The following is a 14,252-nucleotide window of genomic DNA, read 5'->3' as shown; positions in this document are numbered from 1 at the left end:
ATCATATCTGCTTTGACCTCATCTAAGCCTGCTGCTTTCCCTGACTTCATTTCCCCAAGTGCTGTTCTTACTTCTTCTGTGGTGGGGTCCTCCTCTTCTATTATTGTAGGCTGTTTCTGGGGAAGTACATCTTCTGTAGGGTTTTCTTCATTCAGAAGCTGCTGAAAGTACTCCTTCCATCTCCCTTTGGAGTTGTGTGGAGTGGTGAGTACGTTGTTGCTGACATCCCTTATGAAGGGTGTATGACTATCTTTCTTATCTTCTGTCTTTGCCTTGCAACCTGATGTAGTTTCTTTGTGCCATCTACTGAATCGCTTTCCAGAAGCTGGTAGAGTGCCTCTGATACTTTGTTCTTTGCTATTATAACTCCTTTCTTAGCCTCATTGTTAGCCAACCAGTGTTCCTTCCTAGCCTGATGCCATACTTTCTATCTCCCACTGTTTTTCTACACTCCTTATTTCTTTTGATGGCTCCCTTGACCTCTGGATTCCACCACTAGCTTTCCTTATGTGCCTTATTTCCATACCTGGCTTTTTTGCATATCTATTCAGTAGTCCTCACACATGCTGTTTTGAGGCGCTGCCCTTTTTCTTCAGCTCTACCTATCCCCTTCTTGAGGTTCTAGAGCCCTGAGTAATTCTTTGAACTATTGTGCCTTCTCTCCAGTTAATGTCCAGGTCTACAGCCTGTTATTTGCTGACCTTACAACATTCTCTGGCTACTGTTTGCTACTAATTGCAGAAACCAGTGACTTATGCTCTTGGCTGTCACTGGAGATGACTTTGCAATTGCTGTTTACACCCCAGTGCCCTTTCCATACCAGGAGGAAGTCTATCTAGTTGCATTTTGGCTTTTATATGATTTTATGACTGTCTCTCTTTCTGAACCATGTGGCCACCATCAAGCCATTTGCCAGGCAGAAGTCTAGAATAGCCTCTACTTCGTTATTCCTGTTGCCCCTCCCATGTGGACCCTGCCAGTTTTCATTTCCAGTTCTTTCTGTCTGGTTATGTGCATTCAAGTCACCCATTATCAACACCAATTCATTTTTGCAACTGCTTTCATGTGATACCATTCTGTGCAAACATAATTATGCCTAAAAACACCATGCAGGCTTTTTGTTTATCAGACCATATTTTTCACTGTGATGGGTGTATGCTTGTTCAGTAAGCATTCTGATTTGAACTGCTCCAATGTTATGCCTTCAAGGTTTATATATTGTCAAACTAAAAAAATGGTATCCAGGTTTTTTCCTCATTGCATGTCATGTTTCACTGAGAAGACTGTGTGTTAGTCTTCTGAACTTCTCCTAACAATTTTGTTTAATCTTCTTCTTCTTCTTTTGGCTTTTTCCCGGTTAGGGGTCGCCACAGCAGATCACCTGTCTGCTCATGATGGGCAGTGGAGTTTTACGGTGTCAAGTTGCCAGCCCGGTGCCCAACCTTCCACAGAAGGTACACACATGCACCCACTCACACCTTGGGCCAATTTAGAGTATCCAATCCACCTATAGCATGTCTTTTGGGATGTGGAAGGAAACCGGAGCACCCGGAGGAAACCCATGCGACCACAGGGAGGACATGCAGACTCCACACAGAAGGCACCCCAGCCGATGATTGAACCAGAGAACCTCTTGCTGTGAGGCAGCAATGCTTACCGCTGCACCACCGTGGCCACCCTAACAATTTTGTTTAATACATAAGCATTTAGTTGCAAAATTTATGTTTATGAGCATGTTTGGATGTATTTGTTTATACCGGGTGGCCACAGTGGTGCAGCGGTTAGCATTGTTGCCACACAGCAAGAGGTTCTCTGGTTCGATCCTCAGCTGGGGTGCCTTCTGTACAGAGTCTGCATGTCCTCCCTGTGGTTGCGTGGGTTTTCTCCGGGTGCACCGGTTCCCCCCCACATCCCAAAGACATGATATAGGTGGATTGGACACTCTAAAATTGGCCCTAGGTGTGAGTGCGTGTGTGTGTGTGTGTGCCTTCTGTGGAAGGTTGGGTGCCGGGCTGGCAACTCAACACTGTAAAACTCCACTGCCAATCATGAGCGGACAGGTGAGCTGCTGTGGCGTCCCCTAACCAGGAAAAGCCGAAAGAAGAAGGATATATTTGTTTATACAATACCTGCAATATTGGATCTGGTTTTATTCTTTCTGTCCATCACATTTTTTTTCTATTTTGTTTGCTTGCAATTATGAATTGTATTCATAAGCACTTGATTTTCCCAACTGTTTTAATGTGATACCTTCTGTGTATATGCATAACCAAATTAAAATAGTGTGGACTTATCAGATGTAGACAGGCTTTTTGCCTTTACTGCATCTGTAATGCGATGTCACTCATTTGCATGCAAAATGATCCCATATAAGGGTCTACTTTATGCGCTTGAAAGCTGAAAAACCTGAATCCGAATAGTGCGACACGTAAAGAGCGAACCACAAATACGTTGAACGAATGAAACCGCGAAAGTGGAAATATCGAATTCTCATAGTTGGCCCATCTGCGGTATAGCTCTGTAAGGTAAGTGTGCAATAGTTACGGACCTTACGGTTAGGGAGGGGTTAAGGTAAGTGCATAGGTAGGTAGTGTATGTAAGATTTTGTGTAGGTAATGTATACAAGGTTTAGTGTAGTGTTTTGTTAAGTGTATGTGTGTGGAATATTTAGTTTGTTTGGTTATAGCTCCGTAGGGGAAGTGTGCGGTAGTTACGGACTTTAGGGTGAGGGAAGGGTTAAGGATAGTGCATAGATAGTTGTGTATATGGGGTTTAGTGTAGGGTTAGCAGTAGGGTTTTGGTGCTTTCATTTAGAGTTAGAAGTAGGGTTTTGGTTAGAGTATGTATGTGTTTTATTTATTGTGTTTGGGTAAGTAGTGTGTTGCAAGTGGTGGATTGGCCGACTATGATGGTTCGTGGTTTTAAATTTCACACTGTAGTACGTTCGACGTATTCGCAGTTTGCTCTTTATGGGTCACACTATTTGGATTCAGGTTTGACGTGTTTTGTGCGCATAAGATAGACCCCCATATAACAGTATGCAGACTCTTTGCTCATTAGGCATAAAATCCATTGAGGAAGCTGTGTATTTTGCAGTGAAACAGGTTTGTTTTTTATTTAAAAAGTGTGTTTGCTTATTTTACACATAGTGAAAATTGCTATTATCTTCAAAGGTTGGAGTGTGGTGTATTTTATATATACATATCTGTCTCTCTTTATGTATAGAGAGACACAGATATGTATATACACGGGTCTACTAAACATGATTGTCATTTTAAAAAGCCGAAGACCATATGGCCGAGACCATATGATCGAGTTTTGAAATGTCGACCATGTGAAAATAAAGAAAAAAATACAACAATCACCTAATCCCCCCTGCAACCCCATGGGGGGGATACACCCCCCTCACCCCCCCCCCAGAACTTAAATATTCCAAGTCCGAGATTGCACTACAGTGCAGTAGATGGAAATCTTTCCATTCAGCACTGTACGGAGATGTCCATTCCGCATGGTCAATATTTCAAAAGTTGATCATAAGGTCTCAGCCATTTGGTCTTTGGCTTTGTGAAGTATCAACCATGTGAAGGGAACCCATATACACATATATACAGGCAGATTGGTATGTTAGTGGCATATGATAACTTGCCCTTAACATGAGGGCACTGTCAGACTTGCACCTACTGAAAAGTGTTTACTTTAATTTCTGAAAATGGGGTATAGGCACACAGCTGCAATCAAATTATTTTTCAAGTATATATATATATATATATATATATATATATATATATATATAGATAGATATATGGATTCACTTTAGAAGTTGAATTATTGAAATTCAGTATTTTGGGACCACAAAGTGGAATCCTGAGAACAGCGAAAGCTCAGAAGTGTGAAATTCAAAACCTCAAATACTGGCGGTTTTGAATTACGTGCTTCTGAGGTTTTTCTGTGGTTATGGATTCAGGTAAGTGTGTGTGTGTGTTAAGGGTTTTGGGTAGGGGCTGTGGTGTGTGTCAGTGTGTTTTGTTGCTGTGATGTGTGTGTGTGTGAGGAGAATGTAGCTTGTGTGGTGTTGTTTTGTGTTTGTTTGTGTGTAGTGTGATCTCAGAGTGAGAATATTTAAGTAGGGGGGTATGGAGGACGCAGCTCCCCACATGGGGGGTGCAGAGGTGCTTGCCCCCCTGCTTTTATGTAGTGGAGAGCTTGTGTTTGTGTGTGGGGAGGATGGTGTGTGTGTGTGTGTGTGTGTGTGTGTGTGTGTGTGTGTGTGTGTGTGTGTGTGTGTGTGTGTGTGTGTGTGTGTGTGTGTATGTGTGTGTGTGTGTGTGTGTGTGTGTGCAGTAGAAGCATGAAATTCAAAATCTCAGGTGTGCAAGATTTTGAATTTCGCGGTTCTGAGTTTTCATGGTTTCAAAAATTCAGTTTTATAGTTTTGAAATATTGAATTTCAATATTTCAGTATTTTGAGGATATAAAGTGAATCTATATATATATATATATATATATATATATATATATATATATATATATATATAATTTTTACAGAATTTGTGAGTCTGGAGTCTGGTATGTGACACATAAAATATCTTGCACTCCTGGTTTTATGGTCCATTTTTTTAGTTTGTTTGCTTTTAACAAGTCCACCAGCATTTAAAACAGTGTATAACAAGATAAATGACAACTATTTACAAAACTCAATATTTATATATTTTAACCATTAGTACTTTTCCAGTAAATCATTGAGCTTTTTCCAAGATATGTACTGATGAGTTATGTTTAAAGTTCTCATTCTTATGTTGATAACTCATTTTTACAGACAATATTAGCTAGGTACACACATTCACCAAATGCTAATTCAGTTTTACATTTCCATTTTTTTTTGTTATAACTTTTCTTGCAATGGCCAAGTACTGTCCAAAGAAGAGGTATTTCAGAAATAGGTATAGCTACTGGAATTGGGGCATTAAATAGTATTAAGGAGTCAGTAATAATGCAATTGTCTGACCACAAAGCCTGAGAAAAGTTTCTAAAATCATTCCAAAAGGACGTCATCAACTTATAGTCCATTATCATGTGCAATCAATCAGCATTAAGAACTTCATTACACCTCCAGCATTTCATTGTTCCTGTTTTATATATTTGTGTAATTTTATGAGGTGTAACTAAGACACTACATAGAAATTTCCATGTATAGGGGTTCCAGTAAAGTGAGGACCTTTTGTCTTTCCTGCAGATTTTCAGAATAATGTTTTTATTTAATTCTGGAAGTGGTTCATTGTTAATTTTTGTTGAGAAATTCCAAATTGTTGTATCTGGGTTAACAAATTCAGTTCTAATAATTTTGTATGGAATTGATAAATATGACTTCCTCTTGGGTGGCCCACTATTAACATTAGAGAATAGATCCAAGATTTTTGGAACAGGTTTAGTTTGAAGATCTAGTGATATTTTGATTTTATCCTGAATACATTCTTTATAGGTGTGTATATCTAACCAGCTTCCTTGCTCTGTGCTATATCTTGCTATTATATATTCATTGTGATGTATTTTGTTTTCATTAAGAAATTGATGCCAAATATTAGGTTACTATTCTTGAGAGCTGTCATTGTGTTTACATTAAAAGATACCAAGCATTCGTTAGAAAATGAATTGGGGAATAACAGGATTAGAAATTCCTTGACCAAGTAATTTGAATTCATAAACCTTTAAAGATTTAAAGGATTTGGTTAATAAAAGGCATAAAAGTAAACTTGTGACTTTCATTCAGATCAAAATCTTTTAGAGCCCTGTAGAATATATTAATACCCAGTTTCATATAAGAGTCTATGATAAGTTTGTTTTTGTCTATTAATATTTCCTCATGTAAAGATTTCCAACAAGAGACATATAAAGAATCTAACCACAATAATATTATTTTAATAATTAGAACATTAGTATATAGCTCAGTGTTTGGATGCCCAATGCCACCTTCCTCCCAGCTTTTGACATGCCATTCTAAAGCTATCCTTGTTTTGTAGGGTACCATAAGAATTTAAGTAAGGGAGAATTAATGACTGACTATACTATAAGCTTTTTGGTAAAATTATCATTTTAATCAGGGTGAATCTATCTTCCATTATAAAAAATACATTATTCCAATTGTTTGTTAACTATATGATTTCATTTGTTAAGTTTTTATTAGTTTATAAATATGGGCTCTTTGTTCTTAAATTCAATAGTTATACATAAACATTTAATGTGAGAATTTTCCCAGTTAATATTTTTTATGTGATTTAAAAAAAGTGGGGTTTTTTGTTCATTTGTTTATAAGCAATGGTTTAGTTTTATTATGATTAAATTAAAAACTGAAACCTTTTCAAAGCAATACAAGGCTTTGAATATATGATCTATGAGTGCTCTATGTCATGATATGTTAGCAGTATCTCATCAGCAAAAAGCTGGATTGTTGATGAAAAGTCTTCATTTATTTTGAAGCCTTTAATATTTATGTTAGATGTTATATAGTTAGCTAGTGGTTCAATAGTTAGAACAAATAATAAAGGGGAAGAAGGCATCCTTGTTTTGTACCTTTTGCTATATTAAAGGGTCTAGGTAGAAAGGAATCTATATTTACAAAAGATACTAAATTGCTGTAAAGTGTTTTCATTAATGTGTTTTAATTAATGTTGCAAAACTAGAGGAAAAGTTATAGTTATTTAATATTTTAAATAAATAAGCCTAGTTCACAGAATTGAAAGCTTTATCAATAGCTAGACTTATTATTGGTAACTCTTTTTTATTTTTATTTGCTATATAAATTAATGAAAATGCTCTTATAATATTGTCTTGCACTGTTCTGTTTATTATAAAGCCAGATTGATCTTCATTTATTAATTCCGAGAGTATATGATTTAGTCTTTTTACTAGTATAGACATAAACATTTTGTAGTCTACATTCAAAAGTGAGATAGGATGATAAGAAGCACATGATACAGGATCTTTTTCTGATTTTAAAATAGTTGTAAATATAGAGCATCTCCAAGACAGAGGAATATTAGCAGAGAATTTGACTTTATTAAAGATGTTCAGTAAGGTTTTTTTAAATATTATCAAGTAACAATTTATGCAATTCTGGGATGATGCCATCTAATCCTGGAGCCTTGTATTTTGAGACTTTAAATTTGGTCTTTTAATTCTTTAAAAGAAAAAAATTATTATGTTTACTTTTCTGTTCATTAGTTAATTTATGATATATATATATATTCTTCAAAAATATCAATTAGTTCATTATCATCTAATTTTGTCTCTGTTTTATTAATTTATTTATTTTATTTATTTAACATTTGTTTACCGGGAAAGTCTGACTGGGTCAGGAACCCATTTTCAGCAGAGGCCCAGGGAGAAAAGCTCCAAATGATGCATGAAAGTTAAGACAATATAAATGATCAAAACCATAGCAAGTATTAAAGCACACAGTAAATAAATAATGAATACTAAATAAATACAGAGAGGTAGATACAACAGTAAAACATGTAGGCAATACTAAATAAAAGTAATGTTGTAGATTACATTTTTGGGGGTAAGATTAGGGTAAAGAGTCAGGCAGAGGGTCAGAATGTTAGAAGCAAGCATTTGCTAGAAGAATTGTGGAGAAGGATGGGAATATTTAAGGGTGTAGAAATGCATGGTTTCTTAGTTCAGTATGGTAATAGTTAGTAGATGAAATTCATGGTCCAGGGATCTCCAGATGTAGAAAGAAAAGGCCCTAAAGAGTGAAATGAGATTCATCTGTTAGGGAAGGAGCAGGGGCAGGTCTGAGTACAAAGAAAATGTACTTTTAGGGTGTGTTTGAAGTTGTTAAAGCAGTCAATGGTAGTAATAGTACTGAATTTTATTTTTTCTGTTTATTGTTTCATTGAATATTGTGTTAAAAATAGCACTGCATTTATCTGCTTATTTATTTGTTTACTGAAAATTGTGAGCTCTCTCTCTGTTCTCTCTCTGTCTGCTGTTAGGTTTCACCACCCACCCTCCCTGTTCTTGTAGTAGTATTAATCTTGGTGGCTTTGGAATTGACCGCTCATCCTGTAAATTTGTGTTTGAACACTCCTCCTGGGCCCATCGCATTTGCTCACTCAATCGAGTACAGTGAGATCATATTTTGATTTCATACACTCCTACCATTCCTATCTCTTCAGCCCTATCCCAGCTCTATCCTAGTCTAGTCTCATTAGCTCATCCTGCCTAATACAGAGAGAACATTTTTTATTTATTTTATTTTGTATTTGTTGACCAGGCTAGTCTAGCTGGATACATATCCATTTTCAGTAGAGGCCCGGGGAGAAAAGCTCCAAGTATGAGAAGATTACTACATACAATAGTTAAAAAAAAAAAAAAAAAAAAAAAAAACAAGCTTAAGATACATTATAAGCAAAAAATGTTTGCAAAGAGAGTACAAGTTATTAGTGGGATCAATGTAACAGAGTCTTGGTATAGGTTAAAGCAACAACAAGCCATGAATTATCTGTTACAATCATCACAAGTTTATACAATATCTGAAAAACAATTTAACAATCACTTAGTCAAGGAGGGAGAAAGAGAGTAGGCTGGAATAAACAGTGTTAAAGAGTTAGCTTATAATAATTAAAAACTGTTGGGCAGTATCCCAGGAGGCTGGGGAAAAGGGGAAGAGAAAGGAGAATAAGTAATGTTTAGTCAGGCTTTGAGCAGGGACAAAGCCAATGTGTTTTTAGATGAACTTTGAGGTGTTTCTTAAAGAGTGGAGCAGATGAGAGAGAGTTAAGTGTTTTAGGAAGGTTGTTCCAGATTCTGCCCACAACATTGGTAAAGAGTGAGTCACCAGCTTTGTTGATGGATTTATTGTTGGCAATAAGTAACTTACTAGCTGAGCATAGTGTTGTAAGATTTTTGTATAGGGAGATCAGGTTAGAGAGGATAGGAGTATTAGTAGGGTGGTACAGAATTTTTTGTGTTATCACAAGTTGATTGTATCTTAGTTGGTTTTGTAGTTCTAACCATCCAAGTTGTTTAAGATTGAGACAATGGTGGGTTCTATAGGGGGAGCCAGTGGCAAATCTGACTATATTATTATAGCTAGTTTCAAGCTTGGTAAGATTGCGCTTATATAGATTGGTATAGATGGCAGAAGCATAGAACAGGGTAGAAGAAAGATGAGCCTGGGCAATGGTTGTTCTAGCAATTTGTGTAAGGAAGGGTTTGATTCTGTACAGAGAGCCTAGTTTTTTATTGATAGTTTGAATAGTATTATTGATATGGTCATCAAAGTTGAGGTTATGATCAATGGTTATGCCCAGAAGTTGTGCAGTAGGATCAGGGGAAATACAAGTTCCATTATAGGAGGTGATAGTGAAGTGGATCTGTGAAGATTTATTTGGTGGGAGTGAAGAGTAATAGTTTGTTTTTTTTGGGGTTGAGGAGGAGGCATTGATCAGTAAACCACTTTTCAACAGAGTTAAATACAGTTTGAGTAAGGGTTTGGAGAGAGGATGAGGACTTAGCAGTGCAGATAAGGGTAGAGTCATCAGTGTATTGTATACAAGAGGCTTGTGGAACAACAGTATAGAGATTGTTAATAAAATAGAAAAAAGAAGAGGGCCTAGGATAGAGCCTTGAGGGACTCCAGTGTTCACAGGGAGGGGAGCAGAAAGTTTATTGTCCCAGAGCACTGCTTGATGTCTGTTTTCTAGATAGGATTTAAACCAAAAAATAGCTTGTGGGGCAAGAGATTGGGCTTCTAGAGTGCTAATAAGTAAGCTATGGTTGACCATATCAAAAGCTTTTGATAGGTCTATAAATAGAGCAGATGAGAGAGAATTATTATTTTGATTCCTGTTAGCTTAGTAGGGCAGTAGTGGTGCTATGAAAGGGCCAGAAGCCATGCTGACAATTAGCAAGTAAGTTGTTATGGAGCAGGTGATGAAGTAGTTGATGGTGGATACATTTTTCCATTATTTTGGCCAATGGAGAGAGTAGAGCAATTGGTCGGTAGTTAGAAATGTCAGTGGATTTGCCTCCTTTATGCAAAGGAATTATATGGGATACTTTCCATATGGAAGGGATGGTACCTTCTGTGATTGTTCTGTTTATAAGGATGGATATTGGATAAGCTAAGGCTTTGGCAGCTAGTTGAAGGTATTCTGCTGGCAGGTTATCAGCAGAGAGAGTACAAGGTTTGAGTTTCTGAAGGAGTTTGCAGATGAAGGAAGTTGGAACAGGTTGTAAATGTAAAAAGGGAATTGAACTGTTTGTATTTTGAGAAGGAGAGGGGGTGGTGGGTGTTAGCGTTTTTGTTAGAGTTTGAATTGCTTCAGTGAAGTAGTTGTTGAAAGTGTTAGCTATTAGCAAAGGACTATCATGGGGAATGGAGTCTGGGGCTGGAGTTCTAGTCTGCCCTGGTTTCAGAAGTTTATTAATGCCTGACCAAAACTTTTGAGGGTTTTTAGAGTGTGATTGTTGTAGTTTGGAATAGTAGTTTTTTTTGTCAAACAAAATGTCTTTTTTGGTAGCGTTTCTTAATTGCTTAAAGTATAAGTGGTCAGCAGCGTTCTTAGTGGCTCTCCATTTGGCCCATATTTTGTTCCGTAGGAACATTTTTTCTCTGGTTTGTTTTGTGAGCCAGGGGGCTATTTTAGTCCTTATACGGGAGGAGCAGATGGGGGCGTGGCTATCTAGGATTTGAAGGAATGTAGTATTAAAGTAAGCGACTGCTTCATCCAGTTTGAGTTGCTTTAGAGGTGACCAATTACAGGCTTTTAGCTCATTTTGGAAGTTTTCTGCTTGGAAGTATTTTTTAGAATGAAAGGTGACCATATTGTTATTATTAGAGCTGTATTTCTTTTGCTTTATTATGAAGTTTAGAACATGATCACTAATATCGTTAGGGAGAGTTCCTACTTTATAAGTATCAGGATGACTGTTTATAAGGATCCAATCAAGAATAGTTTCCGTTTTACTAGGTTTATGGAATCTTGTGGGGAAGTTTATAATTTGAGTGAAGCCAAATAGGTTTATGTGGGTGTTTGGATTAGGGGAGTTACATGTGGTCCAGTCTATGTTAAAATCACCAGATACTATAGTTTCTTGAGGTAGGAGAGTAGATAAGCTGCTAAGAATATTTTCGAGAGTGGTAATATTATTTCCTGGAGGGATGTAGGAGCAGATTATATAGATTGATTTAGCGCTATTAATTTGAAGTTTGACAGTAATAGTTTCAGCATTGCTATTAGAGGGTAATAACATATTAATGGGCGAAACAAAAAGTTCAGATTTATGCAAGATGGCTACACCTCCTCCTTTTTTGGATGTACGGTTGGATCTTAGGATGTTATATCCAGGTGGGGTTATTTCTAGGTCATGAGTAGAGGGTTTTAACCAAGTTTCAGTTAGGCAAAGGATATCAAATGCATGAACTTGTAAAAGAGCATGCAGTTGGCTAATTTTGTTATTGATACTATGGATATTGAGTTGAGCTATTTTGAGTGAGTTTCCTAATGTTATAGAGGAGGAAGCATCAATGATTGATTGTTTTTGTAGATTGTCAGTATGTGGAATTGGGCCAGGATTAGGATGAATGTCTCCACCTATTAGAAGCTTTGAGGACTATCATTGCAGTTTTTATAATTTTATGGTATTTGGGTAAACTTATCTTGTAGGGGAAGTAAGTAATGTGTGTACTTCTGTGAAACCTAGGAAGTAGGTATGTTGAAGTAAAGGTCATGTTACTATGAGAGCGAGAGTTGGGATGTGTAATTGGTAGTGTTTGCTGTGAGGGGGTACTTTAAAGACCAGAGAGTAATGTTCATAGTAGGTAAGGGTATAAATTACGATAAGGAATATTAATGAAGAAGAAGAGAGAAGAGAGTTTTTGAGGATAGGTGTATGTACATAGGCCATGTTGTAATAGTGTGGTAGAAAGATTAAGTATGTTGTAAGGCAGGTAAAGTGAATAATTATGTAGTGAAAAAAGATTAATATGTTTGATTAGTTAGAGGAGGTTTGAGGGAGAGTTGATATGAAGTTAAGGTGAAGAGAAGTGGTATAGTAATTTGCAGTAGTGTGAAGATGATTAAGGAGGGTGATAAGGGGAGGAGTTGATAGGTTAAGTGGAATAGAGGGTGTGGCTTGATAGGTATAAGTTAAAGAGTACTGGGGGTGGGTGGGAATTGGGGGTAGGGTAGGGGAGCGGAGTGAGCCTGTAGGGCGAACGGAGCGGGTCAGAGCAAGTAGAGCAGGAGACAATCAGTAAGCAGTAACAACCCAGAGAGAGCAGGTGGAGCAGGTAAGTAGGTTGCAGTGGTGCAGGTAAGATGGAAGACTAAGGGTAGTGAGGAGGGCAAAGTAAGGAAATTGCTAGCCTGCTGAGGGTAGGGGATGAGAAGAGTGCAGAGAAGGAGCAGCGAGAGAGAGATTAGGGGAGTAACTAGGCAGTAGAGCAAGGGAAGAAAAGGAAAGAATGTAATGAGCCAAAGCTAGTAAAATTGAAAAGAGAGTAAGGGGTCAAGGCTGGGTTAGGCAGCCACCTATTGGTCAGAGTTGGTATAACAACAGGTGACAAAGTGCAGAAGTATAGCTAGTAGGGAAGGGTAAACTAAACAGCAGGGAAACAGTATATAGATAATAATGGTCCTAGGGAGGGGTCTGGCTGCTGGCTTTCCTGACTCAGGGTCTAACAGTCAGTTAATAGGGTTTTACAAAACGAACGAACAAAATGAACACAGATTTGCTTTCAGCAGGGGCAATGATAATACATACTTTGTAAAATACTGTTCAAAGAGGTGAAAAGTACTGGGATAGCAGAAAAGGAAGGTCCAAGTTGGCAGACTGGAGGTAGATGAGGGAATCCTTAGTAGTCAGGCAGGTCCCTTATTGCAGGGTACAGGATAGAAAGCTAGGAGGGTGGGAGGTAAGATAAAAATGTATTAATAATGTATTAAGGCAGAACAAGTAGCTATAGTATACTGATAGGTTAGGTATTTCAATCAGTTCTACTTAAAAATTGTAATAACAAGATACTAAGGTAAATGTTTAGATAAGGCTTGGTTAAAAATATTCACTCTAGCAATAAAGAAAATACTAGCACTTCAGAAAGGTATACATACAGGCCTAGGTATTATGTAAATAACAGGCTTACATTTCAAATATCAAGATAAAACAGTATGCATAGGCAAGTAAGTGCATATACCTTTAGCGTTGTAGTTTAGCAATAGAGACAGCCCAGAAACAGGACATAAGAGATAAAAACAAAGGGCTAAGCAAGTTCAAAAAGAGCACGTAACAGCCACTTGGTGTGATAGAAGTAATTCCCACATAGGATCAGCATATAGCCACCTAAATGTTACATTTTTCAGTTGGAAAGTATGTCCTATGCAGTTAAATAATCAAGGCTCCTTGACATTTGAGTAGGCATACACACGTAGGCCTTGAACTTGTCTGATTGAAGACTGCTGGAACAGGGCTCAGTTCTGAAGTTTTTTACTGGTTAATTGGGCAATTTGTTCAAATCAGTTTGCTTGTTTTCTATTGTTATATAAAAAAATTGCACTTTATTTGCTTTTACTGTATTTGTGTTTCTTCCTACTTTATTACCTTATTTTGCTTTTGCCTCTTCCTAAAAGTACTCAGTTGTGTTTATTCTGCTGCATTTATTACTGCTTGGTAGTAGCCTGATTAAATTGTAACTGTTATTCTAAGTCTTTTGGTTATTGCACTTCGGCTTCAGAGCAGTTATTTTACATTAAGAAGGTTTGTGGTCTGCACTGTTGTGGCAGGACAGCTAGCTTACATCCTTCTAAGTTGGGAATTGCTGATTGAAGGCTCAGTGTCTGTTATTCTAAAAGTGTATTAGTTCTGGTTTAAGCACTTGGGCTCCAGGCCAGTTATATTACATTAAGAAGGTTTGTGGTCTGCACTCTTGTGGGAGGAGAGGCTAGATTCTACCCTTCTGAGCTGGGAATTTCTGGTTAAAGGCTTACTGTGCCTCCTCATTTGAACTGTTTTTCTGATATTGGTGCGCTTTGTCTGCTTTAGCATAGACTAGATTCAGGCCTGCTGAATCTAGCTTTGTTTGTATAACTTGAGCACTAATCCAGGCCATCTTTTTTGGAGAAGGTTCCCCTGCACCCTAGTGGCAGGAGTGTGCGGTTAGAACTTGTCAGATTGAAGACTGCTGGAACAGGGCTCAGTTTTGAGATTTTTTTTACTGGTTAACTGGATAATTTGTTTAAATCAGTTTG

Source organism: Protopterus annectens, chromosome 1.part1 (assembly GCF_019279795.1).
Source record: "Protopterus annectens isolate FY-2018-M chromosome 1.part1, PAN1.0, whole genome shotgun sequence".
Lineage (NCBI taxonomy): Eukaryota > Metazoa > Chordata > Ceratodontiformes > Protopteridae > Protopterus > Protopterus annectens.
This window is presented reverse-complemented; position numbering follows the sequence as displayed.